The sequence below is a fragment of the Sorex araneus genome, chromosome 9 (assembly GCF_027595985.1).
Source record: "Sorex araneus isolate mSorAra2 chromosome 9, mSorAra2.pri, whole genome shotgun sequence".
Lineage (NCBI taxonomy): Eukaryota > Metazoa > Chordata > Mammalia > Eulipotyphla > Soricidae > Sorex > Sorex araneus.
Genome location: NC_073310.1, coordinates 25,394,032 through 25,411,362, shown reverse-complemented (window position 1 = coordinate 25,411,362; position 17,331 = coordinate 25,394,032).

Sequence of the window (17,331 nt, the reverse complement as noted above, 5' to 3'; positions counted from 1 at the left end):
ATTTTTGTTAAGAGGAAAAACCTGTACAGTATGAGCTTGATAAAGTATGATGTTGTTTTTGTTTCTTTTCCTTATATTTTTCTTAATGGCTACAGCCCCCCCCACCCCCCACAGCTTACTTTACATAAGAATGAGATATAGGGGCTGGAGCGATAGCACAGTGGGTAGGGCGTTTGCCTTGCATTCGGCCAACTCGGGTTTGATTCCCAGCATCCCATATTGTCCCCTGAGCACCGCCAGGGGTAATTCCTGAGTGCAGAGCCAGTAGTGACCCCTGTGCATCGCTGGGTGTGACACACACACACAATGATATATACTACATACGGTAAGCAACCATGAGTTAATTGAATATATGCTCTCAGGGACGTTTTCTGGTCCATAGCCACCTATAGGAGCCAAGTTATGCTTGAATCTTTAAATACAAAAGGTTCAGTGACTTTAACTTCCATATTGTTCAGGGATCAACTATATTGTTTTTTAGTTGGGTTTTTGTTGTTTGTTTGGACCACACTGGCACTTGTTAGGAATGTTTTTGAACATTAAATCAGCATTAACAGCTTTTGATTCTAAAACTCCTGAGTGTAAACCCTACTACAACCTGTTTTTAATTTGTATGACATTGGGTATGCAATTAAATAGAGAAATAATAGTATTTAATGTTGATATTAGAATAGTATCAAGAATTGCTACTTTAGACACACTAGGGTCTTTGCATACTTTTATTTTGTCTTTGGGTTCAACCAAATAGTGCTCAGGACTTAATCTTGGCTTTGCACTGAGGACTACTCCTGGTGGTGTTTAGAGGACCATATGTGGTTCCAGGGATCTAACCCTGTTCAACTGAGTGCAAATCACGTGTGCTCTATCTTCTATACTATTGCTCTATCCCACTTTTAAACACATTGCTGAGACCTTTATTTATGAAAATTTAATTATCCAAACAATATTTTGAGGGAATCTTCCCCACTTAACAGAAAATTATAAGGCTTAGGGGAAACTAAATATTAAAAAGTTTGGAAGTGGACAAAAAATTGTCAAGCTCCGATTTTAACTGTACAGCCACTAAATTCATGAAGTTATTTAACTTTGTGGTTTAGAGCACAGATCATCTCTGATTAAGTTCTGACTTCTACTATAACTTTGTGACTTTGGTCATTTAAATTCAATTTCCCTATCTGCAAAAAAGATAATAGAGAAATACTTGTTGAATAAAGCCTTTTACAAGTGATAAATAAATTCATTAATATGCCATACTTAAAGTAATCATTGGCAGTGTTATCAAAGTACCTATTAAACAATTAACATTAAAGTGCCTATCAGATAAATTAAACATTATTGTCATTTGGTCCTTTTGGCATGAGTGTCGTGGCACAGAAGAAACAGATAGCTCTATCATGTGTTTAGCAGCATGTTCTGTAATGCAGGGTGCAGAGAGCAACATGGAAGAAATTGATTATTAATAAATGCTTGATGAATATATGAAGGGATAAATGAATTAAATAAATGAGAAGGTTAGACTCCTGATTTTCATTGACAATGGTGGAAGTCTTTGGCATTGTGGGATTTTAGTCAACCAAGGAAAGAAAATGACACGTGGATGGTTCAAAAGTCACAACCACTGAATCCAGAGTGACGGTAGAGGGTAGGGCACATGAGTTATTTCTTGAGCGCATAGCCTGAGCACCACCATACACATATGTTATGTGTACCAAAAAAAAAAAAAAAAAGGAGAGACTCACAGATAAGTCATGAAGTCAAATATGAAATATTTTCTCTATCTTTACTAATCTATGGTATAGTTCTAGGCATAATGTTCAATAGAGGATTCTGGTGAACCGACTAAATAACTAATGAGCTGGGAGTCATTGATATAACCCACTTGTATGGAGGATCAGTTTTAGACCCAAGGGAATTCCGACTTTGATAGACTGGGCTTGAGGAGACTGCAACTATGAGAAGCTCTCCTGTTCCTGAAAGATGTTGTTCATGCAGAATGATGCTTTGTCAAATCTTCTCTTGAAGGGAGTCAAATTCACACATTTCAGGTAGGATTCCCAAAAAAAAGAAACTTGCAGAGGTAATTCCTAAGTCAGGACAAGCCACATAGAACAAAGAGAGGAAGAGAAGCTGCCACAAAAGTTCACACAGAGTAGGAGTCTAGGCAGAGACTGAGTCTAGACAGTGACTGAGTGTGTAAGAGACTGAGGCTCTGGAATGATCCATCCTAGGAATATCTTTAAGGAGACACATATGTTGAAGACCTGCAACTAATATTATAGACTTTCTTGAGGCCTGAATTACCTCAAGATTTATTAATTTAATTAATTTATCAATAATCTGCAGTTATGGGGGCTGGAGTGATAGCACAGCGGGTAGGGTGTTTGCCTTGCACGTGGCCGACCCAGGTTCGATTCCCAGCATCCCATATGGTCCCCTGAGCACAGCCAGTGGTAATTCCTGAGTGCAGAGCCAGGAGTGATCCCTGAGCGTCTCTGGGTGTGACCCCAAAAAAAAGAAAAAAAATAATCTGCAGTTAATCTTTTTTGAACCAACCATGCAATTAAGATAACAGGTTGATTTAAACATTGTAACAAACTCAGTCATACACACAATCTTTCCAGAGCATGCTGCCTAAAACCTAAATGCATGGTGTCAATCTTATTTTCTCTTCAATAACTGAGCTTAATATATAATTTGTTGGGGTGAGGATGTATCTCACTGGTAAAGACAATGCCTTGCATTTGTGAAGCCCTTGAGTTTGCCTGATATTGCAAAATTTAGAAAGGTAGTATGCTACTGCAATGAATTTCTAGAATCAGACTTCCAATAACAGGGGTGAAGGGACAGGTTTTCTGTAAGACTATCATTGCATTAAATAAAGGTAAAAGCAATGGGGTTTTCAGGTCACACACTTCTCACTCGATGACTGTAACTTTGGGGATTCCCATTATACCCTAAAGATAGGTAATTAACTATTATCACTGACCTCAGGAAAGAACTCTAATAATTATTAAGGTTGTATCTTAGCAAAATATATCACTGTATCACTGTCATCCCATTGCTCATCGATTTGCTCGAGCAGGTACCAGTAACATCTCCAAGTGAGACTTATTGTTACTGTTTTAGGCATATCAAATAAGCCTCTGGTAGGTTGTCAAACTCTGCCATGTGGGTAGGATACTCTCAGTAGCTTGCCGGGCTCTCTGAGAGGGGTAGAGGAATCAAACCCAGGTCAGCTGCATGCAAGGCAAACACCCTACCCGCTGTGCTATCGCTCCAGCCCCCGCTGTGCTATATCAGACACAAATATTAGACACAAATGAAAGTGAAGATACATAAGACAATGTCTGGGAGCTTCCCCCATACAGTACTGCTATGTTCTTTTCTTGTAGTTTCAGAACATACCATTTTCTCAGCACATCATTCATCATGTAAGGATATGCACAGAATCATGATGTTCTTTTTCATCAGGTATTTTGGCTTCGGTGGGGGGGGGGGCATACCCAGCGATGCTCAGCTGTTACTCATGGCTCTGGATTCAGGTCTTGCTCCAGACAGGGCTCAGGGTACTATTTGGGATGCTGCGGAACCCAGGTCAGCAAGGCAATCGTCCCACCTACTCTATTATTAATCATCATGGCCCAGGAAATTCTTTTTTAAAAAATGTATTTATTAGTTAGATTACAGTGAGGTACACTGTTACAAAGTTGTTCAAGATTGAGTTTCAGGTATATAATGATCCAACATTTGTCCCTTAACCAGCGTACACTCCTCATCACCAATACCCACAGTTTCCCTCCTGGCTCAGGAAATTAGTTTTTTTTTCTTTTTTTTCTTAAATTGAATCACCATGTGGAAAGTTACAAAGCTTTCAGGTTTAAGTCTCAGTTATACAATGCTCAAACACCCATCCCTTCACCAGTGCACATATTCCACCACCAAGAATCACAGTATACCTCCCCCCCAGCCCCCACCTCCTCAGCCCCCCACCCCACCTGTGTAACTGATAAATTTCACTTTACTTTCACTTTACTTTGATTACATTTAATATTTCAATAAAAAACTCACTATTCTTGTTTGGATAGACGCCCCCCAAGGTCGGACCTGCTGAAAAGGAAGCATTTGATAATTTGTTTTCCATTGCTGAGAATGAAGAGATATAAGGTCGAGCGGTCGCGTGGTTTTGTATTTCTGTATTTTAGTATTTTAGTAACTAAGCCCAGAGAAATTTCTGCCAGAAATTACATCATTGCAAGCTTGTATCTCTCTGCTACTTTATATTCCACATATGAGTGCAATCCTTCCATGTCTGTCTCTTTTTTTCTGACTCATTTCACTCAACATGACACCCTCCATGCCGATCCACCTATATGCAAATTTCATAACTTCATCTTTTCTTACAGCTGCATAGTATTCCATTGTGCAGATGTACCAAAGTTTTTCTAACCAGTCATCTGTTTTTGGAATGCCCCCAATTTAAAAGTTCTAGAACCTACATGCTTTTAATCAGCAGAACAAAAAGAATGGATAATTGGGAAAATTGGATAATTACGTAAAAATATAAAATGAACTCTGTCTTCTGTCTAATGCCAGATATAAAAGTCAGATCAAAGTGGATTAAAGGCCTTAATATGAGACCTGAATCCACAAGGTACATGGAAGAAAACATAGGCAGAACCCTTCATGTCATTGAAGCTAAGGGCATCTTTAAAGATGAAACAATACTGACCGAGCAAGTGGAAGCAAAATTAAACAAGTCGAACTACATTAAGTTAAGAAACTTTTGCACCTCGAGATGAATGGTGACCAAGATACAGAGGCAACTCATGGGAGTGGGAAAAATTATTTACCCAATACCTATCATATATGGGGTTAATATACAAGTTACAAGGCACTGCTAGAACTTCATAAGAAGAAAACCTCCAACCTCACCAAAAAAGGAGGAGAAGAAATGAACAGAAACTTCCTCAAAGAAGAAATACAAATGGCCAAAAGCACAAGAAAAATGCTCTACATTACTAATCATCAGGAAGATGCAAGTCAAAACAATGAAGTATCATCTTACACCAAGGCTCAGGAAATTCTTTTTTTTTTCTTTTTGGGTCACATCTGGCAATGCACAGGGGTTACTCCTGGGTCATGCACTCAGAAATTACTCCTGGCAGTGCTCAGGGAACCATATGGGATGCTGGGAATTGAACCCGGGTCGGCCATGTGCAATACCTGCTGTGCTATCACTCCAGCCCCAGCTCAGGAAATTCTTTTTTTTTTTTAATTTCTTTTTTTTTTGTTGTTATTTTTATTTAGTGAGTCACAGTGAGGGTACAGTTACAGATTCATACATTTCGTGCTTGTTTTTCCCTCATGCAGTGTTTGGGAGCCCATCCCTCCACCAGTGTCCATTCTCCACCACCAATGAACCCAATATCCCTCCCACCCACCCCCTCCCATCCCCCCACCCCCACCCCCCCAAGGAAATTCTTAACCAAGGAAATTTACCTAACATCAGTATTCAGAGGTTTTGTGTGTGTGTGTGTTTTTTTTTTCCTTTATAGGTCACACCTGGTGATGCACAGGGGTCACTCCTAGCTCTCCACTCAGGAATTACTCCTGGCGGTGCTCAGGGTACCATATGGGATGCTGGGAATCGAATCTGGGTTGGCTGTGTGCAAGGCAAACGCCCTATTCGCTATGCTATCTCTCCAGCCCCAGTATTTAGAGTTTTTAGCTAAGGTATCATTACATAGATTAAGTGGTTAAAATTCTGACCCTTTAATTAAACTCAATCCCCAAATTTTAGCCCATCCCTGATATTGAGCTGATATCACATGGTTGAGCCTCAACCCTTTAATAACATGGCTGTTTTTTCTGCATACCCTATCCCCATTCTGACTTAGCTAATTTGTACACATATCTAGAGATCTAGAGACCCACCATATGTCAATTTGTTAAGCAATTAACGTTAATCAGAAATGAAAGATACTCCTATCACTTAGAAAATTCCAGATAATTAAAGTCTTCCTTTAAGAAACTAAGGGAAATTCTCGTTAAATTTTTAACAGTATGACAATTATTAAAATTTACTTTTCCTTCATGACTAATTTTTTTCATATTTTTATTTTTGCATTTCTGATTGTATATTTAAGGAATTATTTCAATTATATATTCCAATTTACTAATTCTCATTTTTTCTTTTATTGTAGTTAACATGCTTTTTATGTGTCCATTATGTTTTTAATTTCAAAAATAATGTTGTAATAGGCTGATTTAATTCTCTTCTTATATCTTCTTACCTAACAACTTATTACTTACATATTTTTATTTCAATCATTTTTAATATTTTGTACATGACGATTTTTAATTCTGCGTCCCAAATTTCTGTTAACTGTAGTTTTAGGGACTCAAAATACATTGTCTCTTGTTTTTCACTTCAAGAATTCCTTATTTGAAGATCTTTGATTTTAAGTTCTAATTTATTCATCTTCTTGGTAGGAATCACGAAGGCTTAAATTGTGCACGTTTCCTTTGCTTTTAGGCCTTTTAGAGCTTTGCTTTTAGGCCTTTTATTTTACCACCAGCTGGGGAGATTGAAAGTAATTGTTTTATATTCTATAATGCCTTTTATACTGTGATGTTAAAAATATAAATTAGACTAAAGTGTTTAAAATTAAACATTTTAAAAGCTTAATAATCCATTCTTTAAGAAGAAATTCATTGACAATAAATAGTAAAAATTTAGGGAATACTATGAAATAGCAGAAAAAAATATCTGTGCCAGCTAGACTGGACCTTGGAAGGGATATAAACCCAATGTAAGTGAGGGAAGTTTAAGGTGGAAGAAAAATCAGTTATCTTTAATCGGAGGATCAAATAGAAACATGAATTATTTTTATGGAGCTCTTAAGACCTTAAAATTTATGATGCTCTATTCATCATGGATCACCATAGTGATATTCAAGAGTCACTGATTATAGGTCTTCAACTTTGACCTGAATTGACTATGTTCCATGATTGAAAATGTCACTACAAAATTCCCAAGAAAAATCTAGTAGCCTCTTCTCTCAAAAAAGAAATAAAATTGCTCTCAAGATTTCTGCTATTAATACTAAATAATTTAAGGATTGCTTCATTTTAAAGATTTGAAAAATACATATGCATACATAGATTATTTTGAAAAATAGATACTGCTATTAATTCATGAATCCAGCTTAGATGCTCCATACTACTGATACATTTAGACTTTCAGGTTAAGAGTAATGTCCAAATGTAAAGATTAACTTGTTAATGCTTTAGCCCAAATGCATCTTCTCTGTTCACTTCTGCAGGATTCCATGAGATTGTACCCTGCACAATTCACAGGTTTAATGAGTAAATTTATGTCCTAAGAACATAAATACATTTATTCAAAAAGTTATGTTCATATCCTTAAGTACAATGACAAGGGTTTTGAAACAAAACATGTGTCTAACAACAGATAAATGGGAAAATAAATCATAAGATATATATATATGTATGTATATACACATATATCTATGTATGTATACCTTACAATTTGTATATGTATACATATATACACAAGACTGAAGCGGTCATCGGAGCCCTAGCCAAAGAGGGCGTTCAAACTCAGCACATCAAGATCCTTCATGAGCTATATTACAGATTCACCACCAGGATCTCACCACTCTACAAGGAAGTGATCATTGATGTAAAGAGAGGGGTTCAGCAGGGTGATGTCATTTCACCAGAACTCTTCAATGCCACCCTCAAGAATATCATGCGACGACTGGAATGGGAAGGAATGGGAGTGAAGATAGACGGTCGGCAACTACATCACATCCGCTTCGATGACATCATTCTCATAACACCAAACATTAGCCAAGAGGCACAAATGCTGGCCGACTTTAACCTCGAGTGTGGAAAGGTTGGACTGCAGCTGAATCTCAACAAGATGATGCTCATGAAAAATGAACTAGTCCCTGACGTTCTATTTGCTCTCAATGGAATGAACATCTCTGAATGCAGGAGCTATGTGTATCTGGGTCAAGAACTCAACATGAGGGACGACTTGGCACCAGAACTTCGAAGGAGGAAGAAAGCAGCGTGGAACGCCTTCAAGAGTGTCAAAGAAGTGGTTAAGAGGACAAAGAACCTCCGGTTCCGCACACATATTTTTGACTCCACCATTCTTCCTGCACTAACATATACCTCAGAGACCTGGGCCCTACGCAAACAGGATGAGAACGCTGTTTGGGTATCCCAAATAGGAATTGAAAGAGCTATGCTAGGAGTATCACGTCTCACTCAAGTAAGAGAAGGAATCCGTAGTTCCCACCTCCATGGACAATCAAGAATCAGGGAATCTGTCTCGTTTGCCAAGGCGTCAAAAATCAGATGGGCCGGACACGTAATGCAATTCAGAGATGACCGCTGTACGAGAGCTGTTACCTACTGGATTCCACGGAACGTCAAAAAGACTGCATGGCCGCCCACCTACGAGATGGTCAGAATTCTTGTCAAAACCCTGAATGAATGGTTTGAGGCAGATACCACTGGGCTACACTAGCACACGACAGGAATAAATGGAGACGTTGCTGGTGCCTGCTTGAGCAAATCGAAGATCAACGGGATGACAAGTGATACTTATATACACGCAAACAGAATGAAATCTAATTCAGATATAAGAAAACATTAAGTTTTGCCTTTTTCTAAATATGGATAAAATTTGTGGGTGTCATGTTAAGTATATGATATATGAGGGAACAAAGCAATGTAATAGGCAGTAGGAAACATGTTGAGCCCTTGGACCTTGACCACAGAGTCAAAATTGCATAGAAATGAGAGGAAGGGACTGAGGCAGGAAAGACGGGGAATAGAAATGACACAAGAACAGAGGTATTAGCATTTTGGTGGTGGTGAAGATGCAATGTTTTTGTACATGAAAAGTATAAGAAGAGACACTATTATAGCCTTGTTGCTCAGTTGCAATAAAATGTAAAAAAAAAAAAAAGGAAAAGGAAAGAGTAAATGGAGGGACAGCAATTTCTGGTTACCAGGTCTCAGCTTCATTCCACATTTTCCTGTTTATTTGGCTTCATGGCATTTAGTCAGAGATGATGCTGTGAAATATTGAAAATGGAAACTAAAGTGGAATGTTGACAAATAAAAGAGGTAGGAAGATATAAATAGCAGACAATTTCCTTGGCCAGCTACCTCTTGTTTCCTTTGTTCCCTTATCATTGATATGGATTCTCAAGCACTCTCAGGCCTCAAACATTAATGAAGTCACAGTTCTTCATTTTCAGGAGCCTTGTTACCAAGGAAATAGAAACTAGGCCAAAAATATTTATGATGTTCATTTGCAAAATCCTACAGGAAACAGATACTAATAACAATGGCTTAGCCACTCTCTGGGCTTTTAGTTCCCAGATAAACACGCCTTGAGACTCATCCTTGCTATAATATGAGTTGTTTAAATAATATTTTCAAATTTACACAAACATAAGTTAAATTTACTGAGGCAAACCTTCTAAATGCCCATAATTCTTTTTTCATTTAATTAAGGAGAAAAATTGTAGGCTAATTATTATTAAGTAAATTAATGGAAAGGTCGCAGGATTTATGTTGCGAATTAACTAAATTTGAATATCATCTCTTTAAGAGTTTATCTTTTTTCTTGCACAGATGCTCTCCATTCATATCACTTAATCTATTGTTTCAAGATTGCTGAAAAGCCCCCAGAAAGCAAGAATTATGCGGGATTTTTTTGTTTATTTTTCATCTTGTTGGGAAGTGTTGGCAAGTGATCCCATTAACATGTGATGAGTACAAACCATTCCGAGCAGGCAAACAAAGGAGAAAAGTGGTATTATAAAATAACAGAAGGAAAACAGGTATCAAGCACTTTGCATATCTAGAAACATCACTTTATGATAGTACTGTTATCAATACCTTATTATGCTCTCAGTATTGGGAAGTGAATTTTCAGTTTCTACTTTGAAATCATCCAGGGATATACTTCTCACCACCATTAAATAAATTCTTTTAACTATGTCAAGAGCACAAAATAAAATAAAAGACAATACAATGTACAGCTGTGCACAATGAACTATGTAATCAATCATAGAAAGCATACTTTAAGGGGTTTGGGGGGGTTTACTCCTGTCTTCACAGTCAGAGATCACTCCTGACAGCTTTGGGGATCATATAAAGAAGGCCAGGGATTTAACCAGGGTCAGTTGCATGTCAGCTAACCACCCTACCTGCTGTTTTATCTCTCCAGTCCAGATTGCATACCTTAGTCTAAAATGCAGACTGCTAATCCAAAGACTCACAAATAAATCTCAGAAGAGCCACAAGCTGCAGAGATATCACTGGACCCCAAAGTCATGTTCAGTTGTACCATCCTAGTTAAAATTTTAGAATTCCTGAAAGGCTGCATTCCCAGCCTTGTGAGATTTCATACTATGCTCCACTGATGTACTAAGGTTAGCACACCACCTTTGATGGGGTGTAAGGTAGAGGCAACAGATTTTGATCAAAAAGTAAATAAATATTATTTACACACTAGGCTCAACAATATAACAGCATGTTAGTAATCTCTTATACAAGGGCTTAATGGCTCAAGGGTGAGACACAACATTCTTCATACATTTTCCTCTAAGGAAATTTTATTGGATCATTTTTAACAGGTTATTCATACCAAGCAATGCAGAATGAATTATTTATGACCTGCTTTTGGGGCAGACTTGAGTGGTAGTGGGGAAATTTGAAATAATGGTGGTGGGAAGGTGTAGTGGTAGTGGGTTTGGTGTTGGAATATTGAATTTTTTAAATTATTGTGAACAACTTTATAAAAATAAAATAAAATTGAAAAACATAAAAGTAAAAAGAATAATTAAAAAATAAAATAAAATGTAAACTGCCAAATTTATTAACCCAGTTGAGATAAGCAGGGAAACTGCATGAAACTGCAATACCACATAAGGCAACTGTGAGTCAGTTTTACAAAATTGCATTGATTTTGATATTATACTATGAGAACTATTTGGGGGATGCAAAAGTTAGAAACAGAAAAACAAATTTTAAACCATTAATGTATTATTTAGCATTTCCAAATAAATACTTGTTTCTATAAAAAGTTTTTGGTTAGGACCAATGAGCACAGGGCAATTTCTTTCCAGATGTAGAATATATTTCAGGAAGAAAAGATTTGTGGAGAATCACTTTCACTCTGTTCCATATAATAACAGGTGAGTGATGTGGCGAGCTGTTCATGTAACTCAATTACATTTAGACAAATGGAAAAGGATTCTCTCAGAAATGTTGTCCTCTTAGACTACCTACAGACTATCTCTAAGATTCCTCATCTTTAAAAAGAAAACAGTCCTTAGACTCACCAAAGAAATCCAGAAATAAAAGAGAATGAGGAACATTGCATTTTCAGACATTAAATTATACTACAAAGCTACAGTAATTAAAATCACATGGTACTGGAATAAAAGTTGGAATAGATCAATGGAATAGAATTGAGATGCTAGAACAAGTCCTCAGATGTATAAAAAATTATGATAAGTGGATTGGGTAAGTGAAATGGAACAAGGAGATCATCTTCAATTAATGGTATTGGATTAACTGGATAGCCACGTGTAAAAAAACAAACCGCTATCTCATGTTTTACATAAAGTTAATTAAAATGCATTAAAGGCCTCAATATCATACCTATAGCTATTGGCAACATTTTATAAACTTGCAAGCAATGCATGAGGGTTCTGATTTTCCTGTGTCTTCAACATTTGTAACTTCCTTTAAAATATATTATATGTAATATATAATATGCACTGTAGCACTGTTGACCCATTTTTCATCTATTTACTAGAGCAGGTACCGGTAATGTTTCCATTGTGAGACTTGTTACTGTTTTTGGCATATCAAATGAGCTACAGGTAGCTTGCCAGGCTCTGCTGTGTGGGCAGGATACTCTCGGTAGCTTGCTGGGCTCTCCAAGAGGGACAGAGGAATTGAACCTGAGTCGGCCATAGGCAAGGCAAATGCCCTACCTGCTGTGCTATCCCTCTAGTCATATATATATATATATATATATATATAATAAACACACATATGTATATTTCCATCTGGATATCAAGTGGTCTCTTAATTTTGATTTTCATTTTCTTAATAGCCAATGATGTTGATTCTCTTTTCATGCATCTAGCAGTCATTTGTATATCATTTTTGAAAAACGATAGCTATGAAAATCCTTCTAACATTTTGCAATTGAATTGTTTGTCTTTGTTATTAAGTGGTAAGGTTTTGAAAAAATGTTTTGTGAAGACAATTATATATGCAGAAGTATGACATACGGCACTGGATTCCACACTATTTTAAGCCATTGCTGTCAATATAAAATAAAAGTGGAAAAAAGGAGCCCAAATAATAGATCTGAGTCAAATAGAATTTTTCTTCATTATGATGCAGATAACAGTTTTGAAAACTATTTTATGAATTGAAGTCCTTTATCTGATATATTACTTGAAAATATTTCCCCATTATCTTTGCACTTTCTTAATGGTGATGTTACCAATATGTTCTTTTGATCTTGATGGTATCCAGATTATCTTTTTAATTTTTGATGACTTATACCTTGGTATTACATCTTTTCATTTATTTAGTTCTTTAATTTCTGTCAATAATAATTTTAGTTTTTATTTCATGAATTGTTTTTATTTAGTCATTCTAAAATCTAAGTAGTGCACTTTTTAAATATAATTGTAAATATAATTTTCCCTGATTTTTGAATATTATATATGACTGATTTTCATAAATTGTTTATATAGTTTACTATCTTGCTGAATTTGTTCTCATAGTTTTTAGAATAGTTTTATTTCAATCACTTCCTTTTAGAGAAAATATTTAGGGGCTGGATGATGATATAGCAGGTAGGATGTTTACCTTGCACACGGCCAACTCAGGTTTGATCTCCTGCACCCCATTTTGTCCCACAAGTCTCTGGGAGTTATCCCTGAGTACAGAGCCAGAAGAAAACCTTGGAGCAAAACCTGGTGTGGACCCAAGACAAACAAATCAAGAAAAGATTTATTTATTATGCTTAGGAAGCTTGTAATAATGTTAAAATATTTTGTATTAACAATGAACAAAGTTAAGCTATTCAGCCACTACCAAAGTGCCCGCAGTGCTTCACCTCTACCCTGGCCCTCCCCCTGGCCCCCTCTGTGATAATTGGTTATGTAGTGGAATTGCTTTGTTCATTTGCTTGTCAGTTTAGAGGGCAAAACTGGTTGTTCTTAGAGCTTAGGGTTTCATCCTGGAGTGCAAGGGGAACTATGGGGATCTGGGGATCGAAGCCAGGTCAACTGTGCACAGAGCAAGTCCCTTACAGCTTTATTATCTCTCCAGCCCCCACAATGACTTACTTTTTAAGTCATGTCACCCGATAAACAGTGATAGCTTTACTTCATTCTTTCTGAGTTGGATGGTTTTATTTCTTTTTCCCGTTGAACTGTGCTGGCAAGAACAGATTAGATGAATTTTGATAAAATTCATGTATTCTGTCTGTGATAATATCTGTTTATTTCACCTTCACATTTTGTATCTCTAAATGCTATTTTTGCTCTTGGCCCTGCTGGGAACATACAGTTCAGTTCATCTAGCTATTGAAAGTTGATTCCATGCAGTATCTGATTGTAACAAAACATGACATAGGTTTTCTTTCTCTCTCCCTTTCTACCTTGAAGATTAGGCTTGAAAACAAACAATCGCTATTGTTTAATATGTGAAAAGTACTAATCTAAGAACTTAAGATTTGTGATTTTAAGAAGCAATATAAAGCAGTGAAATACTTGTTAAAAGAGTATTTAATAAAATATAGTATATTCAGAGATATCAGCAAATTTATTGCAAAATGTGACTTGGAGATGTGGCTACATGAATGAGCAAATTGATAGTAATGGTTCACCCCCAGAGAAAACAGTGGTATAAAACCCACTGGCAGACTTATCAGTGTTCACAGACCTAATTTAATAATACATTTATGTTGTTATTATCTTGTCCTTAAATACACTGACTTCTTCATGGAAAGGGCTAGGAAGGGAAGAGTAACTTGTGATGAAAAAAAAAATACTCCTTAAATTGCAGTTTTTGAAGCTCCTTACCATAGTTGGATTATCAAATTTTCATAGACATTATACACTTATTTTTTAGATTTATGTCTAACTATTTTTTTAAGTGAAGCAAGGTAGCTTTTATTGAATGAAATTTGGTTAGAAAGAGGCAAGAAGAGAGTAACAGGAATAATATGTGTTCAAGTGAGAACACAGGCTTCACCCAAGTGGAAATAAGCAAACAAAGAATCAGATACATGCAAGCAAGTTACTTATTCAAGGGAGAACATAAACTTGAAGAGCAAGACTACCTAGGATCCTTTTCCTGTTTTTAGTTTGTTTGTTTGTTTGTTTACTCTGCTGCCAAGACAAAGGGAATTTTAAAAAATTTAAAATTCCAGTTGTGGCACGCATATGCTGCCTGAGCCCATGTGCTGCTTGTGCCCACGTGGCCGAGCACATGTGTCGGCCAAGCACATGTGTCGCCCACATCTCCCCTCTTGAGATGTGTACTTTCATGCTTTCATACTTTTGTGTCTAAAGCTAGGTTATGTGTAGGGGCTTCCTCCACCCTTGGAGAAGCCCTCGTTCTCTCTTGAGTGCATTATTCTTACTATTCTCTCTCCCACTTATCCCTTTCTCCTTTCCTCAGAAACCTCTAAATAAAATCTATTTACTTCAAAAAAAATTCCAGTTGTTTGTTGCTTGAATATAAAAAAGATTCGACTTTCGTTGCTTTTTTTTTTTTTCATTTGGGGACCACAGCTGGCAGCGTTGCTTAGAGGTAACCTTCTCCTGTGGTGCCAGAGCTGAAACCTAGTGCTCAGTCCTTTCAGTCATCTCCCTGACTCTAAAAGTGATTAGTTCTTACAACTGAGTGTCACATCTTGTAGCATTGCTATAATAATTTTTATTAGGTCTACCTGGCTTTTAAAAAATTATTATTACAAACATCATGATTAACAAGTTAGTTCATTCTACAGTTGTTTCAAGCATTTAGTGTTCCAACACCATCAGTGTACTTTCTATTTCCAGTTTCCCTACCAATCCCAATCTACCCCCTATGGCACATAACAAATTTACTTTTTATACTTTATTCCAACAAAAGATTAAGAACGTGCAAATGGAATGACCAGTAAATAAATTCATAAGGGCCAATTGGTGATTACTATATGATCTTGGCTTATATAAATAAGAAAATTAAAACCATTTCATACAAAATAAAAATACCTATTCTCATTTACATACATAAATTTTCAACTCTGGAATATAAAATATATTACAGTATGCTTTATTTTATACTTAGATCTCATTTTGGTAATAATCATGTCTCCCCTGACATTAATAACACTTTTAAAGCAATTTTATGGTAATATATTTCTGAGTTGACATGGAATATGTAAGGCCAACACATGCAAATTTTACCCTTATACTTTATATAAACCCTGTGGTTTACAAAGTTGTTCATGATGATTTGTTACAGGTATTCAATATTCTAACAACAGTCCATACCATTACACCCTCCCTCCACCATTGTCTCTAATTTTCCCAATTGCCTTATGAGCCTGTCCCCATAGCAGGCCCTCAATAATTTATTTTATATTGCTTGTTATCAATAATTTGCTAACAGAGTGATAAAAAATGGTTTGGGGTTATACCTGATGGTGCTCAGGGGTTACTCCTGGCTCTGCACTCAGGAATCACTCCTGGTGAGCTCAGGGACATGGGATGCTGTGGGGTCCCATCCTGTCCCGCAGGGAGGACCCTTCGTGGGGCTAAGGAGGGGACGTAACCGAATGAACAGACGCAGAGCCAGAAGGAGGAGGAGAGAGAGAGAGTTTATTCACAGCAGTTACAATACTTATACCTCTTGGTGGGAGGGGGCAGTATGCATGCTTGGACCCACATAGGAACAATAGTAAAATGCAGATCAGGCATGGGCGTTGGGCAGATCAGGCATGGGCGTTGGCTAGTGAGAGGAATGGCGAACTGATAAGATCAGTAAGGTCAGCAGTGGTGACCTTCTTACAGAAATCCCAAGTAAGCCCCTGCTGGACTAGAGGATAAGAGCCGGGCTTGTAAAATGGCTCCCTACAGGATGCTGAGGGTTGAAGCCTGAGTTGGCCTAGTGCAAGATAAATATGCTACCCGCTGTACCATTGCTCTGACCCCATTCCCAGGTGTTTTTTTTTCCTCTTGTAGATTCTTTAGGAATCTTATATAAACCAGTGGTTTCCGGTTTTTCTATCTTGTAATTTCCTTTTCTGGTTTGGTATTAGGATAGGGCTGATCTCATGGACTGAATACAGAAGTGTTCTTCTGTGTGTTTTTTTTTTGGAAGAGTTTGTATGAGTATTATTATTTTCTGGTAAATATTAATAAAATTCTCTAGGAAAATCACTTCAGTCTAGAGCTCTATTTTGGAATATTACTTTTTATTCAAGATCTTCAATGGCTATAGGTCAACTCACACTGTTTATTCTTGTATCAGTTCAGGTAGATTGTATTTTTCAATGAATTGATCTATTTCATCTAAGTTATCAAATATATTGCACAGAATCATTCAAAGTATTTCTTTATCATACTTTTTAATGCTCATTAGATCACTAGTTATGATATTTCTTATATATTATTATAGAAGAAAAGACGTTTAGGATCTTAAAAAGCCTGGATTTTAAAATAATGTAATCATTCATTTTAAACAATATCAATTCTCCAGCAAATATTAATTAAACACTAACAATATCAGAAATTACACAAGAATTAGACACTGAGTTAATTGATGTCCCTGTATGCAATTAATATCCTTTATTTCATTGATAATATATGATAGTAAGAAATACCTACAGACTGAATTTAAAAAGGTCAACAAAATTGAGATCGTCTCCATATGGTATAGAGAATATCAAACACTTTCACAGCATCCAATTCAAGCTTAGGACAACTGAGTGACATATGCATTAAACCCATTGAACAGATGTCAATGCTAAACTTAGAGAAAATGAATAATGTCCAATTATTAGTCAATGTGAGACATTGACTAATCAAAAAAAGTTAAAATTTAACCAAGTCTGACTTTAGAGCACCGGAGAAGAAAACTTTGATGTTTACATCTTATATCCATATGGTAGCATTGAATATCTTAAGTAGCAAACCTGATGTTTTTCTGAGAAAATTCTCAACTATTTCCTATAACTATAAGACTCAACAATAA